Below are 22,500 nucleotides of genomic sequence, written 5' to 3'. Positions count from 1 at the left end.
TAATGAATAAAAACTAGTTTCTGAGGAATAAACACTAGTATCTGAGGAATAAACACTAGTATCTCCTGAATAAACACTAGTATCTAAGGAATAAAAACTAGTTTCTGAGGAATAAACACTAGTATCTGAGGAATAAACACTAGTATCTCCTGAATAAACACTAGTATCTAAGGAATAAGCACTAGTATCTAATGAATAAACACTAGTATCTAATGAATAAAAACTAGTATCTAATGAATAAAAACTAGTATCTGAGGAATAAACACTAGTATCTAATGAATAAAAACTAGTATCTCATGAATAAAAACTAGTTTCTGAGGAATAAACACTAGTATCTCCTGAATAAACACTAGTATCTAAGGAATAAGCACTAGTATCTAATGAATAAACACTAGTATCTAATGAAAAAGCACTAGTATCTAATAAATAAACACTAGTATCTAATGAATAAAAAATAGTATCTGAGGAATAAATACTAGTATCTAATGAACAAACACTAGTATCTAATGAATAAAAACTAGTATCTGAGGAATAAACACTAGTATCTCCTGAATAAACACTAGTATCTAACGAATAAACACTAGTATCTAACGAATAAGCACTAGTATCTAATGAATAAGCACTAGTATCTAATGAATAAGCACTAGTATCTAATGAATAAGCACTAGTATCTAATGAATAAGCATTAGTATCTAACGAATAAGCACTAGTATCTAATGAATAAGCACTAGTATCTAATGAATAAGCACTAGTATCTAATGAATAAGCACTAGTATCTAATAAATAAGCACTAGTATCTAACGAATAAGCACTAGTATCTAACGAATAAGCACTAGTATCTAATGAATAAGCACTAGTATCTAATGAATAAGCACTAGTATCTAATGAATAAGCACTAGTATCTAATGAATAAGCACTAGTATCTAATGAATAAGCACTAGTATCTAATGAATAAACACTAGTATCTAACGAATAACCACTAGTATCTAACGAATAACCACTAGTATCTAACGAATAAGCACTAGTATCTAATGAATAAGCACTAGTATCTAATGAATAAACACTGGTATCTAATGAATAAACACTTGTATCTAAAGAATAAACACTAGTATCTAATGAATAAGCACTAGTATCTAATGAATAAGCACTAGTATCTAATGAATAAGCACTAGTATCTAATGAATAAGCACTTGTATCTAAAGAATAAACACTAGTAACATGAAAATAGACACTAGCATGGGTTATAGATTAAATGTCAAAATGGCTTGCCATAAACTCAAAAAAACATTCAGGCTGAAGCCCCAGAAGAACCCACCACTCCACCCCTGGCTGACACAAAGGCATTTGTAGCCCCGCCCTCTTTTAAAAAGTGCACAACCTCATTTGTATTTAAAGCGACAGTCACTAAAACAGCACAATTAGTATCAAAACCTAAAAGGGTCCGTTTCAGAGAGCTGGGGAACATTATTTGGGTTTTATTTTGAGCTCACACACTCATCACAGACTTATTTTACATCTTGTAAAAATGTGCGTAATAGGTCCCCTTTAAACATCTGCGATTACCAAATGTTACGAACTCTATTCGCTGAGAAACAAAGATGTTTTCTCTCTATTGATCAAACAAAAGAGCAACTCAAAACTGTCCAGTCAGTGCGCTCGTCTGCTTTGATCTTCAAATTACGGTCTTAAAAAAACCCCACGCCTCCGCACTTCAGAGCGCGTCATCCCTCGTTTCTCAACTTCAGGACAGCTGGGGTTTGACCTTTAGCGCCGTGTGTTATTCTTCAGCATCTACTGGAGCAGCAGGCTGTCCACCTTCATCAGAGCAGAAGAAAGCCACGCCGATGAATATTCATGAAATATTCATGACACCAAAGGTTTCCACGGGGACGAGGCTTTTGAACTGGCCACTTAATCACTTACCTGAGGCCTGTTTGAGGATTCGTGAGGGGCTGAGCTGTCAGAGCTCCACAATGATGTCCCGGGTGAGGAATTAATCAAATCAAAGCATTTTGGATGTCCGGCGCTGACCTGCGGCCAATCACATCAAAGACGCCGCAGGCATTGAGAGATGGAGGTCAGCCAGGTCTGAGGACATGCTCACCTTCACCACATGTTCAAAGTCAAACAAGATGCAATATTAGACGCAGTCTGACTGCACTGAACCATATAGATTAAGTTGAAAATCTTGCCTGAAAGTATCACTCAGCCATTTATCACCAGGTTATATATGTGGACAACACATTTTAGCTCTTAAGTGGCTATTTAAAGAGCCCCTATTATACATGAAATAGGGTCATATTTTGGTTGTAAGGGTCTCCAACAACAGTTTAATATGCATGCAAGGACAAAAAAACACTTTCATGGTTTTATAATCTGCGTTTATTTTGACCTAATCATCCCAGCGACTCCCATATGAATCGCTCAGTGATTCATTTGCTCCCAAACCTCTCCTTAGAGCGAAGCTAATCTGCGCTGATTGGATCGATGACAGTCTGCTGCGATTGGTCAACACTGACAGGGGGACAAGGGGTGTGAGACAGAGTGGGCGGGGCCGCAGGTTTCAAATCTCCCGGGTTTGTGTGCGCAACTACTGGGCGGGGCTTGTGTTTTGTAGCCGTGTCATCGCGAAAACACCTAATGACTCCATATCAAGACGACTCGTTTGAAGCACTACGAGTCAAATCTTTTATAGATGAATCAACAGTTTTAAACACTGTACACTTACAGATTTAAGCCTTAGCTGGATACTTCACTTCACTTAGAGCTGTGTTACACACTACATGGAAGGGCATTTTCAAAAACCCATAACATGGGCTCTTTAACATACTTTAAATGTTTTATATGTTGTTACAGACACACAGTGTCATCCTGTAACTGTTTTGTAGCATATAAAATGTCCCAAACGATATTTTTAACTGTTCAAAATGGAGAAAATTTTTGTTTTTACTCTCTGATAGTCAAAGTAAGTTAAAAAAATGTCTATGTTATGCAGCTCAACTCCTTGTTCAAGCTCTTGTTCTCTCCAGACTGGATTATTGCAGCTCTCTACTAGCCGGGCTTCCAGCTAACTCTATCAAGCCTCTTCAGCTGCTCCAGAGCGCAGCAGCACGAGTGGTCTTTAATGAAGCTAAAAGAGCACATGTCACTCCGCTGCTCATCCGTTTGCACTGGCTGCCAGTTGCTGCTCGCATCAAATTCAAAGCTCTGATGTTTGCTTACAAAGCGACTTCTGGCTTTGCTCCTTCTTATCTGCTCTCACTTCTGCAGATGTATGTGCCCTCCAGAAACTTGCGTTCTGTGAATGAACATCGCCTCGTGGTTCCATCCCAAAGAGGGAAGAAATCACTTTCCCGAACTCTTGCGTTCAATCTGCCCAGTTGGTGGAATGAACTCCCTAACTGCATCAGAACGGCAGAGTCACTCGCTGTCTTCAAGAAACCACTAAAAACTCAACTATTTAGTCTCCACTTCCCTTCCTAATCTGCAATTGCCTCTTTGGTTCTAACGCGAACTGTACTACAAAAAAATAAATAAATAAAAATTACTACTGTTTTGCTTCTTACACTTTACACACCTGAAACTTGCCTACAGCACTTCTTCATTGTTGCTCTTATAGTTGTGTAAATTGCTTCCTTGTCCTCATTTATAAGTCGCTTTGGATAAAAGCATCTGCTAAATGACTAAATGTAAATGAATCGAATCGAACCGTGATTTTTTTGAACCGTTCACCCCTAATATATATATATATATATATATATATATATATATATATATATATATATATATATATATATATATATATATATATAAAATAAACATTAATACATACATAATCATTTTTTAACCCAACTGTTGTGTTTGTCCATATTTGACACAGCTTTATATTATTTCAACATAAAAAAAATGAGTAAAAATGATACGACATACATCCTAAACAATTACTCGAGAAGCAAATAAGAACTTTAAAACTCATGTTCGGTCCAGTTTTTAATATACTTAAATGTAGCTACTGTGATTGAAAAAAAGAAAACTCGTTAAAAAGTAATTAAGAAGTCATCGTGTGTGGTGCAAAACATTGTAGACTCCAAAAACACACACGGTATGTCAGACTACACATTTAAGAGTCATCTGGAGCACTGCCAGACTGCAGGAAAGGACCAGCCTCCACCAATTCAGTCTCATGCCTGTGCAGTAATCTGATAATATAGTCACTTACCTGAGCGTGATTGAAGCGATGAAGATGAACACAATCCTCCTAATGGCACGCAAGTGTGAAACTCAGGTGATTAGAAAGCATAGAGCCTCTGGGCAACAATTCATCATTGAGGAAATGTGTTCATCTTGTGCTTAATTTACATCGAAGAACATCCAGAAGAGGTAAGCACATTGTAGAGGAGCGCACTGAAATAACCATCTCTGTGTGTCTGCTGAGAAACGTCTGTAGCCATCGCCTGGGGCTGAGCTGCACTTAACACTGAGGTGACGATTCGTCATTCTGTTTACTACTGTAAAAAACTAGTCCACTGCAAACATACTTTGATTTTAAAATATGATGTACTTGAATTTATGTAACACATTGTTAACCCAACATGATGCAAGCCATACAAAATAAATAAATAAGTAAATAAATAAATAAAACGGGTATTGAAGATCACATCTACACCAACTGGGCGGATTGAACGCGAGAGTTCGGGAAAGTGATTTCTTCCCTCTTTGGGATGGAACCACGAAGCGATGTTCATTCACAGAACGCAAGTTTCTGGAGGACACACAGATCTGCAGAAGTGAGCGCAGATAAGAAGGAGCAAAGCCAGAAGTCGCTTTGTTAGCAAACATCAGAGCTTTGAATTTGATGCGAGCAGCAACTGGCAGCCAGTGCAAACGGATGAGCAGCGGAGTGACATGTGCTCTTTTAGCTTCATTAAAGACCACTCGTGCTGCTGCGTTCTGAAGCAGCTGAAGAGGCTTGACAGAGTTAGCTGGAAGCCCGGCTAGTGGAGAGTTGTAATAGTCCAGTCTGGAGAGAACAAGAGCTTGAACAAGGAGTTTAGCTGACACAGTGGTGTCACGGTTCAGTATGTTTTCGATACAGCAAAAAAAGAAAAAAGCCAGAGGATTTGTCTGATTTAAATATTAAATGCATTACAACTAACATCTTAAAAGTAACCCGAAATTTCCACTTCCGATTAAGCATCCGGTAATGCTAGAAATGTACTGGTCTACTGTTTAACATGACAGCGGGGAAGGTAGCATGTTGTCTGCCACCTCATTTAGGATGCCATGTTGAGCGTTGTTGCACTAAAAACATTATATTTTGTACTTCTTCTCTTTTATCTTTTTAGATGTTAGTCCGATTCGAATCGTTTGGTTTGTAATGCATACCGAACCGAAAGTCTCGTACCGAACGGTTCAATACGAATATGCGTATCGTTACACCCTAATATATATATATATATATATATATATACTGTGCTGTTATTAGTCATGAGGCATGGGTTTGTTCATTCATCAGTACTTGTGCATCAATAAAATAAAAAAATAAAAGGGAAAAGTCTTGGTTTTGTGAGAAATGAAGGTATAGGACAGAAAACAGGTCTTTGTATAGTGTGGATAATTGATGGGGTTTTTACAGAATTACTGTCTTGATGTCATCTATTGCAGTCCTGATGAAATCCGAACGCAGGTGATCACAAAAGCTGCACATGAACGCTAATGTTTTCATTAAAGTAAGATCTTTCTTTGTGGGAGCTGATGTGTTCCCCTGTGATTAAATGAAACTTACGCCACAGAGAGGAAGACATTCATCTCAGCTAAGGTAATGCATCGTATTAGTGCTTTTTAGATGACTCTCTCCATTTGTTATTCAGACAAAGGGACTCGCATGGGGACTAAAAGCACATACATCTTTGTTCAAGGAATGGTTTACCTAGAAATGAAAGTTCTGTCATCATTTACTCGCCTTTATGTTGTTTCAGAGCCATACGGGATTCTTTCTTCTGTGGAAAACAAATGTGTACATTGAGCAAAATGTCCTTTCTTCCTCTAATAGATTTAAAATGAGTGAGGACTGCCACGCTTGTCTTCAACTCTTCTGCATCTTCAAATTTAAACAAAAAATAGCAGTGAGCTTGTATGGGTTTGTATTAACGCTTTTCATGTAACTAATAATGTTATATAGTGATGTTTTATAAACAAATTTCGAGAGGAGCCTATCAGTCTTTGACGAGGCTAATTCATCACACACACACAATCATTGTATTATCCAATCAGCTCAAGAGCAAACCCCTATAAATAGTCACATTTCTAGAAGCAAGCAGGCCGGTGTTTGTTTCTGTGTGTAGTTTGCATGTTCCTCCCGTGCTTGCGTGGGTTTTCCCCGGGTCCTCCGGTTTCCCCCCACATTCCAAAAACATGCACAACAAGTAAATTGATAAATCTAAATTTTGCACTACAGTTAATCTCTCACCATGCAGCATATCTTTTCATAGCATTCAATTTTTAGTCATCAGTTTTTATCAAGGGGGAGTTGTCGAGATCTACCTGAGCTCAAAGCTCCCCTCTCGCCCTCCAAACGGGAGGGAGCCCAGGGCTCAAGAACCTTTGAGCTCAGGGCTCTCTCCCGGGACAGCATGCCAAACTTCATCAGCTAAGTGTGAACTCTTGAATTTAAAAAAGTTACGAATTGCTGTGAGATTGCGTTTTAATTTTCGTAACGTTCTATCGCGCGCGCGTGTGTGTGTGTGTGTGTGTGTATCAAGTACTGTACGTTGCTGACACAAAAAGACTTGATAAATCCATTCTAAACTAGAAGATATATATATTTGTGTGTGTTTGTTATCATAATTACCAAAATATAAACCCGTTTTTCCTGCAATCAGTTGATAGTGTGCCTTTCTCAGGATTCTCTGTGAGGTTTGTGAACAGACCGTCCAGCTATTCAATTATTAACTGAGCTCAAGCGGAATGAAAAAGTTGACTCCCGAAGTTCTCACACTGAAGCAACAAAAAAAATACTTGATGTATTAAAAAGCGGGTACAGTCGAGCAGACAGGAATCCCAACCATCCAGAATGGCAACAGTTTTGATTAGTTTGTACTTCTCTCTGGCTCCGTGAAATGCACTTGATTTGGCCTCTGAAGCGAATCTCTGGAGAGTTTTTGAGGGTGCCAGACATCACAGCCACCTTCAAAACCTGCCAGAACTCGTCCTCCGGGAGCAGGCCAACAGGGTTTTTGGGGGTTTGTGCTCTGCGAAGGATGACTTCATTTTCTCTTAATCTGCACATGGCTCCCCTGAGCTGTGGAGTCGCACCATCAATGCTTTTCCTTTTGCTCGACTCAAAGCTGCCATGCTCTCCTGAACAACACAGTCGTAATGCGATTTGGGGGTTCATTTCAGGTGATTAGAGCTATAAAATACTGTAGCTTTACCTTTTTTACCGTTTCTTTGTTATTTCCACACACACTGGATGTCTGTAGGGTTTCCTGCAAGTACTGTGTTTACAAGTATTCGGGACATCCTGAGGTACACTCTGTGTAAAATAGCATATGTTTATGATTCCTGTCAATGTTTTGTGTGCACTGTTTAATATTTTGTGACAAAAAATCAGTGTGTACTCCATCAGCCATTTTCATATTGTCAGCTTTGTGTTTTTGACTCCATCTAGTGTCTGAATATTGTGCAGGTTAGTGTATACTCCATCAGCTGTTTTAGTTTCTGTTGTGTTTTTGTCTGTTTGTCTCCATCTACTGTCTGAATAATGCGCAGGTAAGTGTATACTCCATCAGCTGTTTTAGTCTCTGTTGTGTTTAGACTGTTTATCTCCATCTAGTGTCTGAATAATGCACAGGTTAGTGTATACTCCATCAGCTGTTTTAGTCTCTGTTGTGTTTTTGACAGTTTGTCTCCATCTAGTGTCTGAATAATGCACAGGTTAGTGTATACTCCATCAGCTGTTTTAGTCTCTGTTGTGTTTTTGACTGTTTGTCTCCATCTAGTGTCTGAATAATTCACAGGTTAGTGTATACTCCATCAGCTGTTTTAGTTTCTGTTTTTGACTGTTTGTCTCCATCTAGTGTCTGAATAATGCGCAGGTTAATGTATACTCCATCAGCTGTTTTTGCGTCTGTCAAATACGCATGTATTTAAAGAAATAATAAATGATTACAGCTCAGAACATTTTTTTTTTGTGTCTTAGTATTATGTTTTATGGCAAGAAGCTTTGTAATAAGCAGGTTAAAGTACATTCAGATGTTTCTTATACAGATTTAACTTCAGTCTCATACAACAGCTCTCCTCTTTGCATCAGGTAGCCAATAAACCTGTAAGGCTTTTTTCTCTGAAAACCACCTCCTGGATGTAGTTTATCCCTAACATTTCACAGGCGTAGCATTTAAGTTGTTTTAGTTAGCACCAATTTATCATACATTTTAATTCAATTCCATTTGAGTAGACTGTCAAAGCCGCTGAACATAGAAGTTCTAGTAAAATGCAGATTACAGAATTGAATTTTAGGCTCTATATTGTGGGTCGAGACCATTTTTTCTTAAACTGACTCCATGAATGCAGTCACATTGGTCATTAAAACATCCCAAGAATCTTTAGACAGGAGGTGTGATCATACCAACATTGCCAGATTAGCCCACGGACCTCTGTCCATCATAGTCTACTAACCATCCCCAAATATATTAGTTGGCTTCATCAGTCTCCTCCACACAATGAGTGGCGTAGATTTCCCTCCTCAAAATAGTTTGTTATTTGCAGACACACCAGCTGATGTGACACGATATTAAATCACAGTGTGTCTGGTTTCCGGCAAGTACTGTCTTCACCGACACACACACGCATGCCCGTGTAGGTGTTCGGGAGGTCTTGAGGTAACCTCTGTGTAAAACAGCAGATGGGTAGTGGTTTGCAGTCTTTGATGAGACTCTGAGACGGACAGATCCAGACTGGAGGGACCCGGTGGGCCGTCGGGTGCAAACACCTGAAAGATAAATGACTGGAACAAATCTGCTTCCCGTCTACTCCTGCTCCCGCTCTCTCCATCCGCACGCGAATGTTTCAGCAGCTGCTGTATGACTGATAACCAAGGAGAGCTGCGAGCCACCGCTTTCTGAACATCCCTCAGCAATGTCGGATTTAACACACACACACACACACACACACACACACAATAAGGGTATGCAGCATATGAACAATTCACATTTCACTCTGACAAAAAATGATTCATTGGATTTGCTCAAATTTTAAGGTAAGTGGTTGCAAACAATTTCTATGGGCTGAATTGAAACAAAAAAATGAAGTTTTATATTAGTAGATTTGCGCAGGTTAGTGTATACTCCATCAGCTGTTTTAGTTTCTGTTGTTTTTGTCTGTTTGTCTCCATCTAGTGTCTGAATAATGCGCAGGTTAGTGTATACTCCATCAGCTGTTTTAGTTTCTGTTGTGTTTTTGACTGTTTGTCTCCATCTAGTGTCTGAATAATGCGCAGGTTAGTGTATACTTCAGTATATATTCCCCTTACTGTCTGTGTGGGGCTTTTATTTTGAAAACACGAGCCCAAAGAGACCATTATGTGATGCATTGTGTGTATGCTTTACTAAAAAGTTAAGTCTTAATCTAGTTTTGAACTGAGAGAGTGTCTGTGCCTCGGACATTATCAGGAAGGCTATTTCAGAGTTAAGGAGCCATGTATGAGAAGGCTCGACCTCCTTTAGTAGACTTTGCTATTTTGGGTACTACCAAAAGCCCTGAGTTTTGAGATCTAAATATTGTGATACAATTTGTGACGTCATACAGCTCCGGATAACTTGAAACAGTAAGCAATATTCTCTCCTCCATCTTTAAAAGTCTCCATAGTCCTCTTGACACCTCAAACACTGCTTTCACTCAGTGGAAACCCCGCCTCTGCTTTTAAGTGATTGGACAACCAAAAAATTCGTGAGTTTTTTCTGCAACTGCAGGCGCACAGAGCGCAATGGCAAAAAACAAAACACTTAAAGAAAACCCTTAAAAAGGCGCCTCTCATCCCAAAAAGTGTGTTTGCCTTGATCAAGGGCTAAGACTGGGGGCTGTTGGATTATCAGTATATCATCATGAATGCTTGCTGTAATTTCCACAATAAACAAAACAGCCTTTGTCTACACTGTTGTGCTAGAATGAGATCAATGCTACCCGTGGATGTGCAACTCATGCTCTTCAGTTGCAGATAATGATCACACTGAAGCTAATTGATTAACGTGTTAGCATGCACTGTATGCGCCTACATCTGCCTCCCTTTAGGCATCAAGAACTGTTAGCTCTGACTTGGATGTCATTCTCTCTTTCCCCCTCCTTTAAGCTATTGTCAGCGTGACTGGGTTAGCGCCCTGAATAACTACAGCGGCCGTCAGATAAATCAGGATGAGCAGACTCACAGGACGGCGATATTAACATGCTGTCATGTCCTTGTGCCTAATGGAGTCGTAAATACAAAGACAGTAGCGAAGCTCAGTCCATGTGTTAAAGCCTTAGGGAGCAGGTCTCTCTGGCTCTGACACATGTAAAGCATTTCATCCCAATCAGAGCGATCAAATGCATGATGGACGCGAAGGAGGTCTTTTACCGATTAGCAGACACCGAGGAGGTCAGTGGTTTGGGGGTAAACAGTGTCGACAGCTGAAGAACAGTCTGTGTGCTGTCAACAAATCATCACTGCTTTATCGTAGCCTGGATAATTACAGCGCTCTCATTGGCTAAAGTCATTTAATATTGGCTAAGAGCTGTGAGCAGTAATTAGCATGCAACACCCTTGTTGACAGCAACACGGGGCTGTATTTATATCCATCACTGCCACACTGATACTGGACTGCTGCAAGTCTGATGATGATTTATTATTGTTTATTTAGTTTAAAACGGTCTGCTATCCTCAGAGGTTTTAGTATAAAGGCTGTCTGGGTGGACCGATCACCAATAATATGTTCATCTTATTCAGTGTGGTTTAATAATCAATACTGAGAGTCCAAACACTGAGGAGCGAATCCATCGATGCGCAGGTCTACGGATCACGAGCCATGCAGGCCAGTGGCAACAGAGGCGAGGAAAAAACTTCACCAATTGGTGAAAATAAAGGATAACAAACCTCGAGAGAAACCAGGCTCAGTTGGGCACGACTATTTCTCCTCTGGCCAAACGTCTTATGCAGAGCTGCAGTCCAGGCGCTGGAGAAGCTGGACCTCAGCGAAGACTTGTCTGTCCCCGAAGCGTCACAGGAATCAGTCTCATGCTCTCCACTCCTCCATGACCACCACAGCAGCTGCTCAGGATACGGCCTGGTCCAGGATTATGGAAACCTTGGGATCATCTCGTCGCTGGTTTTGGATCGAATCAGTGGCTCTGTGTATACTCTGAGGGCCTTGGGATGAGTTATCCCAGGTGGAAATAGAGAATAAAGTCACAATTAAAGTCACAAAAAAGAGAATAAAGTCACAAAAGTCACAATTTTGGAGCATTTGTCGAGATTCGAACTCATGATATTAGCAGCACAGTTACTCTGTGCAAACGCACAGTCCACTAGGTTTTTCTCTGACCCTGTCAATCAAACACAGATTTGCCAGGTCTCGAAATGCTCCTGAAAATACCAATGCCTTGAATCGCTTTAGTCACATGACCTGGTGTTTCAAATCACTTTATTACACTCCAGTCCAGATGGGGGCGGTGATGCTCCAAAAAGCTGGTTGCCAACTGTCAAAAATCACAAGAAGAAGAACAAATCACTTCAGTCACTGGACTGTTCGGATCATGCTTCGGCGCTGTATTTGTGCTTCAGGATCTCGACACTGCGTCAGACATCTCTAGTTATGGATCCGGATGGGATTAGCTTATTACGCCGTGACTATTGCTCAGTGAAGTTAAGTGACTTTTTTTTGTTTATTTTAGCATCCTGATTACACCATTCCCTCGTCTTTTGCTCTGTATATTATTAGCCTCAATAACCATAACCTAAAAAGCTGAGTCCATCAAGTTTTTGGGTCCCCTTGAAACGTTTCTGTTGTGTTCCGTGATTTCAGCATGTGTTGTGAAAAAATGTTGCATGTTTGTTCATGTATTGTGAAGATTTGCAGTGCGTTTTCCTAATTGTTTGTGTTGTGAGGATTTGCAGTGCGTTTTTTTTTTTTTGTTGTTGTTTGTTTGCGTTGTGAGAAATTACAGCTTTTTCTTTAATTGTTTGCATTATTTGCAGTGTGTTTTCTTAATTTGTTTGTTTTGAAGATTTGTTGTGCATTTTTTTAGTTTATGTTGTAAAGATTTGCAGTGTGTTTTCTGAAATTGTTTGTGTTTTCGAGAATTTGCAGTGCGTTTTTTTTATTTGTTTGTTTGCAATTTGACAATTTGCATTGTGTTTTCTTAACTTGTTTGTGTTATTGCGGGGCGTTTTCCTAATATCTTTGAGTTGTGAGAATTTGCAGTGCATATTTAATTTAATTGAATTTGCAGTGTGTTTTCTCTGTTTCTGTTGTGTAAATTTGCTGTGCATTTTTAATGTGTTTGCATTGTGAGAAATTGCAGTGTGTTTTCTTAAATTGTCTGCATTTGTTTGCAGTTTGTTTGCTTTGTGAAAATTTGCAGTGCGTTTTCTTAATTTAATTGCAATTGGGCAATTTGCAGTGTGTGTTCTCTGTTTGTGTTGTGTAAATTTGCAGTGCATTTTTAATGGGTTTGCATTGTGATAAATTGCAGTGTGTTTTCTTATTGTTTGCATTGTTTGCAGTGCGTTTCCTAATTAGTTTGAGTTGTGAGAATTGATGGTGCGTTTTCCTAATTTGTTTGTGTTGTGTGAGTTTACAGTGGATTTTCTTAAATTGTTTGCATTGTGAGAATTCAAATCAAATCACTTTTATTGTCACATCAGCAGCAGCACGTGTGCTGTGCAGTGCGTCTAAATTAGTTTAAATTGTGAGAACATGCAGTGTTTTTCCCAATTTGTTTGTGCGTTTGCAGTAAGTTTTTTAAATTTGTTTGCATTGTGAAAAGTTGCAGTGCGTCTTAATTTGTTTTCATTGTGAAAAGTTGCAGTGCGTCTACATTTGTTTACAATGTGAGAATATGCAGTGTGTTTCCTAATTTATTTGTGCATTTGCAGTGATTTTTTTTATATGTTTGCATTGTGAAAAGTTGCAGTGCGTCTTAATTTGTTTGCATTGTGAAAAGTTGCATGCAGTGCGTCTTAATTTGTTTGCATTGTGAAAAGTTGCAGTGCGTCTTAATTTGTTTGCATTGTGAAAAGTTGCATGCAGTGCGTCTTAATTTGTTTGCATTGTGAATAGTTGCAGTGCGTCTTAATTTGTTTGCATTGTGAAAAGTTGCAGTGCGTCTTAATTTGTTTGCATTGTGAAAAGTTGCATGCAGTGCGTCTTAATTTGTTTGCATTGTGAAAAGTTGCAGTGCGTCTTAATTTGTTTGCATTGTGAAAAGTTGCAGTGCGTCTACATTTGTTTACATTGTGAGAATATGCAGTGTGTTTCCTAATTTATTTGTGCGTTTGCAGTGATTTTTTTTTATATGTTTGCATTGTGAAAAGTTGCAGTGCGTCTTAATTTGTTTGCATTGTGAAAAGTTGCATGCAGTGCGTCTTAATTTGTTTGCATTGTGAAAAGTTGCATGCAGTGCGTCTTAATTTGTTTGCATTGTGAATAGTTGCAGTGCGTCTTAATTTGTTTGCATTGTGAATAGTTGCAGTGCGTCTTAATTTGTTTGCATTGTGAAAAGTTGCATGCAGTGCGTCTTAATTTGTTTGCATTGTGAATAGTTGCAGTGCGTCTTAATTTGTTTGCATTGTGAAAAGTTGCAGTGCGTCTACATTTGTTTACATTGTGAGAATATGCAGTGTGTTTCCTAATTTATTTGTGCGTTTGCAGTGATTTTTTTTTATATGTTTGCATTGTGAAAAGTTGCAGTGCGTCTTAATTTGTTTGCATTGTGAAAAGTTGCATGCAGTGCGTCTTAATTTGTTTGCATTGTGAATAGTTGCATGCAGTGCGTCTTAATTTGTTTGCATTGTGAAAAGTTGCATGCAGTGCGTCTTAATTTGTTTGCATTGTGAATAGTTGCAGTGCGTCTTAATTTGTTTGCATTGTGAATAGTTGCAGTGCGTCTTAATTTGTTTGCATTGTGAAAAGTTGCAGTGCGTCTTAATTTGTTTGCATTGTGAAAAGTTGCAGTGCGTCTAAATTTGTTTACATTGTGAGAATATGCAGTGTGTTTCCTAATTTGTTTGTGCGTTTGCAGTGAGTTTTTTTTATTTGTTTGCATTGTGAAAAGTTTCAGTGCGTCTTAATTTGTTTGCATTGTGAAAAGTTGCAGTGCGCCTAAATTTGTTTGCATTGTGAAAAGTTGCAGTGCATCTAAATTTGTTTGCATTGGGACAATCTTGTTAAAGACTTTTTTTTTTTCATATTTTGCTGGTATTTTTTGTCAGTGCATGTGTTGTCTTAAATAGCAGTGCATTTAGCCATTGTGCTTACCTCAGTGCATCGTTTTCTTAATTGAGTAAAAGTGAAACTGCTCACCTTGTCCATTTTGCACCTCAAAATTGTTGAAAGTTTTTGTATATAAATGCTTTAAGAGCTATAATAAACTAATTGTATGCACAACAGTCAGTCCAGGTCAGTGTCATCACCACGTATGGTCCATCAATACACTCAAAACATTATTGTAAGAAAGATCATTTAACCACATTGGTAAATTGAGTTCTGTTTTGTTAAAAGTTGCACATTAAAATGAATTGTTGGTGATTGGATGGGTAGATTTACATGCACACAAGACAATTAAGACCCATTTAATAAGATTTAAGACACTAATTACACTGAATTAAGACACTAAATTAAGTTTCAGTAAATGTAAGAACTTTTAGGATCCCTGCCGATGCCACACGACATAAAATAATTTTCTTACTTGAGAGTTTTTGACTAGTTTCTAGTCCAAATATGTAAAAAATAGTTAAATCGGGAAGCATTTAAAATATATTGTGTCATGTTCAGTAATATAATGTCAAAATTCAGTGAGATTTATCTTAACACAAGCTAAATAATCTGCCAGTGGGGTAATAACCCAATGTAATGTCAGAGGGAAACACTAAACTATTCTGCTTACCCCTTTAGTACATTATTTGACTTGTTTTAAGGAAAAACTTTATTAAACTTGGCATATTATATCTCAGAACAACTTATTTATCTAAAACAATACTTCTTGAGTTAAGATATTTAAGATATTTGAACTAGGAAATAGAAAAGGCTTCATTTGCAGTGTAAAGAGCTCAACATTAGACTAAAGACTGAGGCTCAGCATTGATAAAGGATTAAAAAACCCTCTGTTGATGCACATTATCTGTGTTAACCCATGTCTTGTACAGCTTAACCCCTGCCAAAGCTCTGATCTAATCGATCCTCTCATTATGACAAGACCAAAGTTGATGAGAAAGGTGTCACTTTACGCCCCCCTTTCTGCCCAAAGACGAATTAAGCCATTGATTTTCCTTTTTGTACCTCAACTGCTATTGATTGCGCCGTGTCGTCTAAAATTACCCAAAGCTAAAGCCGTGTCCATTTTCACCAGCACATCTGACAGCAAGAGCAAGCATATCCACATATACAGTTGAAGTCTGAATTATTTTGAAATATTGACCTTCAATGGCTTTAAAACAATTAAAAAAGCTTTTATTCTAGCCAAAATACAACAGATAAGACTTTCTCCAGAAGAACTAGTGTAAGAGGAAATACTGTGAAATATTCCTGAATCTGTTCAACATCATTTGATTAAGAAAATAAAATGGCCGAATAATTCTGACTTCAGCTGTACATTTCACATGAGAAATTCAGTCTCTTTTCCTGTCCAAGTATCAAAACATTTTAAAATCAAGAAGCATTTTATAGGCAAGCAACAAATATCATCTTGTTTTCAGAAATAATGAGTCAAACGTAAGTGAGATTCTCCTGAAAACAAGCTAAATAATGTTATTTCAAAGCAAAAACTAGATTTCTTTTCTTGCTTTAAGTAAAAAGTCCTAAGAGGCCATGCATTCAAATATTATCTTCTCTCATGTTCTCATAATCACAACTTTTAATTTCTCGTGATCTCAATCTATGATGTTTTTGCAAGAAAGCAACTTTATCAAACATTGTTTTCTCGTTATCACAAACGTTTTTACATTTTTATATATTTGTTATTATTATTATTATTATTATTATTATTATTATTATTATTCTCTTTTTATTTATTATTATTTTTTATTGATTTATTATTGTTATTATTATTATTTTATTTTTTAATACTTTTATTATTTATTATTATTTTTATTATTTATTTTTAATAAATAATAATAATAATAAAATAATAATAATAATAATAATTATTATTATTTTCTTTTTTAATTAATTTTTTTTTTAATTATTATTTTTATTATTATTATTATTTTATTATTTATTTTTAATATATAACAATAATAATAATAATAATAATAATTATTATTATTATTATAATTATTATATTTACTATTATTATTATTATTATTATTTTCTTTTTTTATGTAGTATTATTTTTTATTTATTATTAATATTATTATTATTATTTTATTTTTAATACTTTTATTATTTATTATTATTATTATTTATTTTTAATATAATAATAATAATAATAATTATTATTATTATTATTATATTGTTATGATTATTTTATTTATTATTATATTTATTTTCATTATTATTATTATTATTATTAGTATTATTATTTTATTATTGTTATTATTGTTTTATTTATTATTATTATTATTATTTTATTTTTAATATTTTTAATATTTTTTTATTATTATGATTTATTTTTAAAATATATAATAATAATAATTATTATAATAATAATAATAATAATAATAATAATTATTATTATTATTATTATTATTATCTTTTTTTATTTATTAATATTATTTTTTATTTATTTATTATTATTATTATTTTTTTTTGGTATACTTTTATTATTTATTATTATTTTATTATTTATTTTTTAATTGTAATAATAATAATAATAATAATAATAATAATTATTATTATTATTTTATTATTGTTAATATTATTTTATTTATTATTATTTTTTTCAATATTTATTATTATTATTTATTTTTAAACTATATAATAATAATAATAATAATAATAATTATTATTATTATTATTATTATTATTATTATTATTATTATTATTATTTATACCTGCGCAATGTATGATTGAGCAACTAAAACAAATGATTTTTTACATTCATTAATTTTCCTTTGGCTTAGTGCCTAATTTATGAGGGGTTGCCACAGTGGAATAAATCAGTTCAATTCACCTTTATTTGTACAGCGCTTTTACAATGTAGATTGTGTCAAAGCAGCTTCACATTGAAGATCATAGTAAATAGAAGCCGTGTCAGTCCAGTTTTCAGTGTTTAAGTTCAGTTTAGCTCAGTTCAGTGTGGTTTAATAATCTGAGTCCAAACACTGAGGAGTAATCCATCGATGTGCAGCTCATACAGCAACTATGCAAGCCAGTGGCGACAGCGGTGAGGAATCAACTTAACCAATTGGCGAAAGTGAAGGATAAAAAACCTGGAGAAAAACCAGGCTCAGTTGGACACGACCATATCTCCTCTGGCCAAACGTCTTGTGCAGAGCTGCAGTCTAGGCGCCGGAGGCTGGAGAACGCTGGACACCCATTGTGGAGAAGCTGCAGGTGTGAGTAGGTCACCAGCGAGAGCTGGGATCAATGCGGAGACTTGTCTGTCACTGGGGTCTTTCAGTTGACAATATTGTGTCTGTTGCACTTTTTTATTGTATGTCATTTTGCTTATCTCTACAAAACAATAAAACGTTTATAATACTCTTCGCAGTGTATATAATGTACTGAACCGTACTAAGGCTGAAGTGCTTCTCATTCTCCTCCACATTCATTAATAATTTGTGCTACATTGCAGTGTGTCTTTTTGTTTCGGCATCTGTGCAAATTTGGCTTTTCCACCAGACAGAAGGGGCTTTTATAGCTCATGCTTGGTGCTCTGTAATAATTGGTAATCTCACCCACGCTCCCTTGACTGCCAATTAGGTCTCAACTGGGTCTATTTACCCACAGCGCGTTCCGCTGAAGATTTCTCCATATAAAACACTACAGAAATCCACAGCGTCGTCCAACACACAGAGCAGCCTGAAAGCTACAACTGTTAGGCAGTATATAACGGCTTCAGAGCACTGTAAAAATATCTGTATTAGCAGTTCTCCCTATTTTGTAAAAATAGTGGCAAACTTACAGTAAGAGGGGCGTGGCTTAGAATATTTTGGCTGAAGCAACAGGAGAGAGATAGGAGTGAATGCCTGCACTGTTTATCCGCTTGTTAAGAGTGACGTCACGCGAAGCGGCTTCCGGGTCCAAGAGCTCTATTCAACTGAATGGAGAGACTCATGAAATGGTAATAATAAACGTTAACAAAGCGATTTAATACTTTTGAAAATCACAATCGCAATATATATGTCAATGCCTAATATCCGATGGCCAGAAAGTGACTAATTTTTTTTTTATAAATTGTTAAAATGTTGGTATTTGACATCCAGCAAACCCAGAGATTGTTGTGTACACTGTGACTTTGTATAAAAGTAACTTTAATGTGTGATATGAATAAAAAGTGATCATGAACAAATGATTTCTCCACTCAAATGAATGGCGGCTTGGACCCGGAAACAGTATCACATACGTCACCAACACGTCATTACACACCTAACAGGTTTGATTGATGTATTGATCTTATCTGTACGATCAAAACTGAAAGTGTAATTTAAGTTCTTTTATGCGTTATGAGGACTTCAACCCCCGAGGGTTAAACCCCAACCTCAGAACCATTCAAATACAGTGTTGGGAGCATAATCTGATGGGTAGGATCAAATGTCAGGACACCAGTCAGAAAAGGCTGACCCACAGCTTATTACACAAGAAACTCTCCGATTTGTCCTCGCTTGTTAGAGGCGAGTGTGGTCTGCTTACAGGTTATTGGTGTGAAGGACTTTGGACACACAAGTAATGAGTAGATATCCAGCATTCTCTCGCTCATTATCTGTTTTATATCGTCTCAGACTGCATCAGTTCCAGTCTACAGAGAGATTACACTGGCTTTGCTCCATCCGCGGTACTAACATTAATCACAATGTATTATATTAATACTGTTATATTTTTATATTTATATTTTATAACGGGGGGGGGGGGGATTTATTGTCTGGGTTGATGTTCTTTTCGCTTATTTTACAGACTTAATTTACAAAACACTGTAAAAAAAATCTGTAAATTAACAGATTTGTTTAATTAATTAATTAATTAATTAATCAATTTATTTATTTATTTATTTGTGTGTTTATTTTATTTCATTATTCATTATTCATTTATTTGTTTATTTTTAATGTGTTTTTTTATTTGTTTATTATTTTTTTTGATTATTTAATTTATGTTTGATTTATTTATTTATTTATTTATTTATTTATTTATTTGTGTTTATTTGTTTGTTTGTTTGATTTTTATTTATTTATTCATTTGTTTATTCATTTGTTTTTTGTATGTTTATTTGATTATTTATTTATTTATTTGTTTATTTGTTTGTTTATGTATTTGTTTGTTTTTATTTTATTTTTTTTATTTTTTATTTATGTGGTTTTTTATTTGTTTATTTTTTGTTTAATTATTTGTTTTATGTTTGTTTGTTTATTTATTTATTTATTTGTGTTTATTTGTTTGTTTGTTTGATTTTTATTTGTTTATTCGTTTGTTTATTCATTTGTTTTTTGTATGTTTGTTTGATCATTTATTTATTTGTTTTATTCGTTTGTTTGTTCGTTTGTTTGTTTGTTTGTTTGTTTATTTATTTATTTGTTTGTTTGTTTATGTATTTGTTTGTTTGTTTTTCATTTGTTTTTTATTTATTTATTCAATTGTTTATTTGTTTGGTTAGTTAGTTTGGTTAGTTAGTTAGTTAGCTAGTTAGCTAGTTAGTTGTTTATTTATTTTATCCCTGTGTTTTTGAATTGCATTATGGAAGCTTAATATTTCTTCCAATTTTTTTTACCTTAAAGTTGTAAATATTGTCTGGAAAGCCCCGCCCACTAGTGAATCTCTCCCTCTCATTAGCATGAACAGCAGCCCTGAGTGAGAAGCAGCCGTCTGTCCATTAGCCATTAGAGTGTTTGAGCTGCTGAAGATGATGTCAGCGTAGACTAAGAGGATTATAGATGTAGAGTTTTAGATGAAGCACAAATAAAACCGTTTGTAGCTCCGACCTCTTCTGAAAAAAAGAGCACAATCTCATTTGCATTTAAAGCACAACTATAAATCCTTCATGTGCTTTTGCTGAGGAAACCAGGTTGATCCAAACCTCCAGGATAGCTTAAAAACAGATCAGCACCGCAGTGACTGTATCGATCCACATTTCATTAACTTCTTTAAATAATCTTTATCTAACCCCACTTCAAAGCCATGTGCCGTCAACATCTGAAGATGCTTTCAACAAATTAGCAGCACTAGTCAATCCCTCTTTAATCACACTGAGACTCATCAGACTCCATCAAACAGGCTCTTTGAAAGCTCGAGGCCTTAAAAGCAGCAGATGGAGGTGAAATTAAATCATACAGGTGAGGAGAAGTGTTGGTGGAGACTTCGTAAAGTGCACGAATCTCCACCACGTTTCATCAGACGCCATGCTTTGGGGATTTAAAGTCAATAAACAGGGCATGATGAACATGGACACTGAAAAAAATGCTCTAGAAATATTGTGGCTGAAGCTTCAAACTAAAGCAGAATATTAAGTAGGGGGCGTGGCTAAGATTGTTGTGGATGAAGCGTCAAACTAAAACAGTATATTAAGTAGGGGGCGTGGTTTTCTCTTTATGCATCATTCCTTCATTGCAAACTAACAGTAAGAGGGGTGTGGCTAAGAATGTTGTGGATGAAGCGTCAAACTAAAACAGTATATTAAGTAGGGGGCGTGGTTTTCTCTTTACGCATCATTCCTTCATTGCAAACTAACTGTAAGAGGGGTGTGGCTAAGAATGTTGTGGCTGAAGCTTCAAACTAAAACAGTATATTAAGTAGGGGGCGGGGCTTTGTTGTGCACTTTTCCATATTGGCAAACTAACAGTAAAGGGGGCGTGGCTAAGAGTAATGTGGCTGAAAAGTCAAACTACAACAGAATATTAGGTAGGGGGTGGGGCTTTGTTGTGCACTATTCCATATAAGCAAACTAACAGTAAAAGGGGCGTGGCTAAGAGTTATGTGGCTGAAAAGTCAAACTACAACAGAATATTAGGTAGGGGGCGGGGCTTTGTTGTGCACTATTCCATATAAGTAAACTATCAGTAAAAGGGGAGTGGCTAAGACCAATGTGGCTGAAAAGTCAAACTATAACAGAATATTAGATTGGGGCGTGGCTCATCATTCCCTCGTTGCAAACTAACAGTAAGAGTGGCATGGCTAAGAATGATGTGGCTGAAGTGGTAAACTGCAACAGAATATTAAGTAGGGGGCATGGCTTTCTCTTTATGCACCATTCCCTCATTGCAAACTAACAGTAAGAGGGGCGTGGCAAAGAATAAAGGGGCTGAAGCGTCAAACTACAACAGAAGATTAAGTAGTAGGCAGGTCTTTGTTTTTGTGCACTATTACATTAGTATTAAACTCCATAGTATTAAACTGACACCAAAAGGGGCGTGGCTAAGAATACTGTATCTGAAGCATCAAACCTAAATGGAATATTAAGTAGGGGCTGTGCCATTATAAGTATCATTCTCTCGTAGCAAGCTAACAGTAAAAGGGATGTGGTTAAGAATATTGTGGCTGAAGTGTCAAACTTAAACAGAATATTAAGTAGGGGGTGGGGCTTTCATTATGCGTATTATTCTCTTGTAACAAATTAATAGTAAAGGGGTGTGACTAAAATATTGTGGCTGAAGCGTTAAACTGCAACAGAATACTGTGTAGGGGGCGGGGTTTTCTCTTTGCTCATAATCCCATCATAGAAAACTAACAATAAGAGGGGCGTGGCTAAAAATAATGTAGCTGAAAAGTAAAAATACAACAGAATATTGTGCAAGGGGCGGGGCTATATTTTTGCCCCCAAAAAGAGGGGCGTGGCTAAGAGAATTGTGGTTGAAGCGTCAATCTACAACAACATATTGAGAAGGGGGTAGGGCTTTCTTTTTGCACATCATTCCTTATAGCCAACTGTCACCAAAAGGGGCGTGGCTAAGAATATTGTATCTGAAGCATCAAACCTAAATCGAATATTAAGTAGGGGGCGTGCCTTGTTGAGTATTCTCTCGTAGCAAGCTAACAGTAAAAGGGGTGTGGTTAAGAATATTGTGGCGGAAGTGTCAAACTAAAACAGAATATTAAGTAAGGGGTGGGGCTTACATAATGCGTATCATTCCCTTGTAACAAATTAATAGTAAAGGGGTGTGACTAA

General features: G+C 36.3%; 3 long non-coding RNA genes across 3 annotated transcripts in view; 2 read left to right on the top strand and 1 right to left on the bottom strand.

Annotated features, from left to right (window-relative positions):
• LOC147846149 (uncharacterized) overlaps window positions 1–22,500 on the top strand; it is a 264,765-nt gene that overhangs the window by 142,971 nt on the left and 99,294 nt on the right. The gene's annotated exons all lie outside the window — the stretch shown is intronic.
• Window positions 1–22,500, bottom strand: part of LOC147846150 (uncharacterized) — a 145,501-nt gene that overhangs the window by 87,078 nt on the left and 35,923 nt on the right. The gene's annotated exons all lie outside the window — the stretch shown is intronic.
• Window positions 26–5,096, top strand: LOC147846152 (uncharacterized). Its single transcript, XR_015481524.1, has 4 exons — window positions 26–142; window positions 291–436; window positions 1,110–2,965; window positions 5,027–5,096. It is a non-coding gene; the product is annotated as an uncharacterized LOC147846152 (long non-coding RNA).

This window comes from Danio rerio, chromosome 3 (genome assembly GCF_052040795.2).
Source record: "Danio rerio strain M-AB ecotype USA chromosome 3, GRCz13ab, whole genome shotgun sequence".
NCBI lineage: Eukaryota > Metazoa > Chordata > Actinopteri > Cypriniformes > Danionidae > Danio > Danio rerio.
Note: the sequence above shows the minus strand (reverse complement) of the source record. Positions and strands in the feature narration are given on the sequence as shown.